The sequence below is a fragment of the Triticum aestivum genome, chromosome 6A (genome assembly GCF_018294505.1).
Source record: "Triticum aestivum cultivar Chinese Spring chromosome 6A, IWGSC CS RefSeq v2.1, whole genome shotgun sequence".
Classification (NCBI taxonomy): Eukaryota; Viridiplantae; Streptophyta; class Magnoliopsida; order Poales; family Poaceae; genus Triticum; species Triticum aestivum.
In genome coordinates this window covers 8,900,345-8,905,165 of record NC_057809.1, presented here as the reverse complement: position 1 = coordinate 8,905,165, position 4,821 = coordinate 8,900,345, and positions in this window count along the sequence as shown.

Sequence of the window (4,821 nt, the reverse complement as noted above, 5' to 3'; positions counted from 1 at the left end):
TTCTTAGGTCATGCTAGTTTCTATAGGAGATTTATCAAAGACTTTTCAAAAATTTCTAGGCCTCTTACTAATCTCTTGCAGAAGGATATTCTTTTTGTTTTTGATGATGATTGTTTAGATGCCTTTGAAACACTTAAGAAAGCTTTAATTTCTGCACCTATTGTTCAACCACCTGATTGGAACTTGCCTTTTGAAATTATGTGTGATGGTAGTGATTATGCTGTTGGTGTTGTTCTAGGACAAAGAGTTGATAAGAAAATTTATGTCATTCATTATGCTAGTAAAACTATAGATAGTGCTCAAAGAAATTATGCTACTACTGAAAAGGAATTCCTAGTAGTTGTGTTTGCTTGTGATAAATTTAGACCTTATATTGTTGATTCCAAAGTAACTGTTCACACAGACCATGCTGCTATTAAATATCTTATGGAAAAGAAAGATGCTAAACCTAGACTTATTCGATGGGTTCTTGTTACAAGAATTTGATTTGCATATCATTGATAGAAAAGGAGCTGAGAACCCAGTAGCTGATAATTTATCTAGGCTTGAAAATGTGCTTGATGACCCACTACCTATTGATGATAGTTTTCCCGATGAGCAGTTAGCTGCAATAAATGTTTCTCATGGTACTCCTTGGTATGCTGATTATGCCAATTACATTGTTCCTAAATATTTACCACCTAGGTTTACATACCAACAAAAGAAAAAATTCTTCTATGATTTAAGACATTACTTTTGGGATGACCCACATCTTTATAAACGAGTAGATGGTATTGTTAGACATTGTGTACCTGAGCATGAACCGGGACAAATCCTACGAAAATGTCACTCCGAAGCTTATGGAGGGCATCATGCTAGAGATAGAACTGCTCACAAGGTATTGCAATCTGGATTGTATTGGCATACTCTCTTCAAGGATGCCCGTAAGTTTGTCTTATCTTGTGATGAATGTCAAAGGATAGGTAATATCGGTAAGCGTCAAGAAATGCCTATGAATTATTCACTTGTTGTTGAACCATTTGATGTTTGGGGATTTGATTACATGGGACCTTTTCCTTCCTCTAATGGGTATACACATATTTTGGTTGCTGTTGATTATGTTACTAAATGGGTAGAAGCTATTCCAACTAGTAGTGCTGATCACAACACCTCTATTAAAATGATTAAGGAAGTTATTTTCCCAAGGTTTGGAGTCCCTAGATATTTAATGACTAATGGTGGTTCCACTTTATTCATGGTGTTTTTCGTAAAATGCTTGCCAAGTATGATGTCAACCATAGAATTGCATCACCTTATCATCCTCCTTCTAGTGGTTAAGATGAACTTAGCAATAGAGAAATAAAATTAATTTTGCAAAAGATTGGCAATAGGTCCAGGAAGAATTGGTCTAAGAAATTAGATGATGCACTTTGGGCTTATAGAACAGCTTATAAAAATCCTATGGGTATGTCTCCTTATAAAATGGTTTATGGAAAAGCTTGTCATTTACCTCTCGAGTTAGAACATAAAGCATATTGGGCAATTAAAGAACTCAATTATGATTTCAAACTTGCTGGTGAAAAGAGGTTATTTGATATTAGCTCATTAGATGAATGGAGAACCCAAGCTTATGGAAATGCAAAATTATTTAAAGAAAGGGCAAAAAGATGTCATGACAAAAGAATTCAAAAGCGTGAGTTTAAGGTCGGAGAATATGTTCTTTTGTACAACTCTCGATTCAGATTCTTTCCAGGAAAACTCCTCTCAAAATGGGAAGGCCCATACGTCATCGAGGAGGTTTACCGGTCTGGAGCTATCAAAATAAATAATTCCGAAGGTACTAACCGGAAGGTTGTAAATGGGCAACGAATAAAGCATTATATCTCAGGTATGCCTATTAATATTGAAAGTAATATTATCCAAACTATGACAACGGAAGAATACATAAAAGAGTCCTTCCAAAACACTCCAGAATCGTCAAAATAAGGAGGTACGTGATATGATAAGTAAACGGACTCCGAAAAATCCGCAAAATATTTTTTGTCAGTTTTGGAATATTTTAGAATTTTGGGAATAAAGAAACTTCCAGGAAGCCTCCCTTGGTGGGCACAATACACCATGGCGCGCCTAGGTGGGTTGTGCCCACCTGGGACACCTTCTGTACTCCGTTTTTCTACCTTATGCTTGTCCTCCAAGATAAAAAATCTATATATACTTCCCGAACCTGTTGATCACCGTATCGCGGAGAAATCCTCTGTTATCTTTTTCATTGCTGTTTTCTGTCACATCCCATCTACCATGGCCTCTTCAAGCTCCTCCAAGGACAAGTTCTTCAAGAACGTCATCAACCCATATCTGCGGGAGGTGGTGTAGCACCCTCAAGTCATCCAGATCCATGAGGGGGTGCTTCACCTCCGCGTTGTGCCATGTCCCAAGGGGACAGGAACTATGGAGGCGAGGCTCGAAGCTGTGGAGCAAGACGTCTTCCGGTGCAATGGGATGGTGGAGCATGGTGCTACGTCTTGAGCTTGCGTTAGTTTTCCCTGAAGAGGAAGGGATGATGTAGAAGAGTAGCGTAAGTATTTCCCTCAGTTTTTGAGAACCAAGGTATCAATCCAGTAGGAGCCCACGCTCAAGTCCCTCGTACCTGCACAAAGCAATAGCTACCCGCAACCAACACGATTAGGGGTTGTCAAGCCCTTCACGGTCACTTACGAGGGTGAGATCTGATAGATAGAATATTTTTTTATTTTTGATATAAAGATGCAAAGTAAAAAGTAAAGGCAAAGTAAATAGCAAAACAATATAAAAGTGATGGAGATTGATATGATGAGAATAGACCCGGGGGCCATAGGTTTCACTAGTGGCTTCTCTCAAGAGCATAAGTATTCTACGGTGGGTGAACAAATTACTGTTGAGCAATTTATAGAATTGTGCATAATTATGAGAATATCTAGGCATGATCATGTATATAGGCATCACGTCCATGACAAGTAGATCGAAACGATTCTGCATCTACTACTATTACTCCACTCATCGACCGCTATCCAGCATGCATCTAGAGTATTAAGTTAAAAATAGAGTAACGCCTTAAGCAAGATGACATCATGTAGAGAGATACATTCATGCAATATGAAATAAACCCCATCTTGTTATCCTCGATGGCAACGATACAATACGTGCCTTGCTGCCCCTTCTGTCACTGGGTAAGGACACCGCAAGATCGAACCCAAAGCTAAGCACTTCTCCCATGGGAAGAACTACCAATCTAGTTGGCCAAACCAAACGGATAATTCGAAGAGACTTGCAAAGATAACCAATCATGCATAAAAGAATTCAGAGAAGATTCAACTATTATTCATAGATAGACTTGATCATAAACCCACAATTCATCGGTCTCAACAAACACACCGCAAAAATAAGATTACATCGAATAGATCTCCACGAGAGAGGGGGAGAACTTTGTATTGAGATTCAAAGAGAGAGAAGAAGCCATCTAGCTACTAACTATGGACCCGAAGGTCTGAGGTAAACTACTGACACTTCATCGGAGGGGCTAGGATGATGTAGAAGCCCTCCGTGATGGCGGCCCTCTTCCGGCGGAGCTCCGGAACAGGCCCCAAGATGGGATCTCGTGGATACAGAAAGTTGCGGCGGTGGAATTAGGGTTTTGGCTCCTGTTCTGATCGTTTGGGGGTATGTGTGTATATATAGGAGGAAGGAGTACGTCGATGGAGCACCAAGGGGCCCACGAGGCAGGGGCGCGCCCTAGGGGGTCGCACCCCCACCCTCGTGACCACCTCTTTGATCCCTTGCAGTAGGGTCCAAGTCTCCTGGATCACACTTGGCGAGAAAATCACGTTTCCGAAGATTTTATTCCGTTTGGACTCCGTTTGATATTCTGTTTATCCGAAACACTGAAATAGGCAAAAAAAACAGTAATTCTGGGCTGGGCCTCCGGTTAATAGGTTAGTCCCAAAAATAATATAAAAGTGGAAAATAAAGCCCAATATAGTCCAAAACAGTAGATAATATAGCATGGAGCAATCAAAAATTATAGATACGTTGGAGACGTATCACATGAGCTCAATGCCAATCACCTCATGATCACGGACCTTTCCCGTGATCTCAAGGTGGATGGCAAGCCCGTGAAGGAAATCATCTTCACCTTCAACGAGCAAATCAACTTCCTCCAAAGCCAGATCTATGATCTTCAAAACCAACTCTTTGAATATGAGGCGAGGTTTAAAGGTATGAGTTTGGCTGCTAGTTGCAGGACTCATGAGACTCACTCCTCCTATCACGATGGTGGACCACTACCATCGAAATCCGAGGACAATATCTCTTCTTCATCACCACCTTCATCTTCTTCACCACCAAAGGAGAATTGAGTATCGGGTATGGGCACTCCCCTTGGCTTCCGCCAAGCTTGGGGGAGGTGCCAAGGTATCGTATCACCCCACTATTTTTTTGCTTTTACTTATTTTAGTTCGATCCTTTTGCTTTAGATGAATAAAAGTTTAGTTCGATCCTTTCTTCTTTGAGAGTTTGCTTAGTGATCTATCCTTCTAATCATGTGCAAGTTATATAATAAAGTTTAGTATGAGTTTTTGTTTTCTTTACTTTCATGTTGCAAATAAAAGAAATAAATAAGAAAGGAAACAATTAAAAGAAAGGAAATAAAGAAAGAAAAGATTATATACTAATCCTATGGTAGGTGATGGCACCACATAAGGAAAAGTATAAGTAGAAAATTTTATTAGAGATTGACAAACATAGCATTAGTCAATGATGCAACTCGTGAAAGAATTAATGAGGGAAGAGAAGATTCACATATAAATA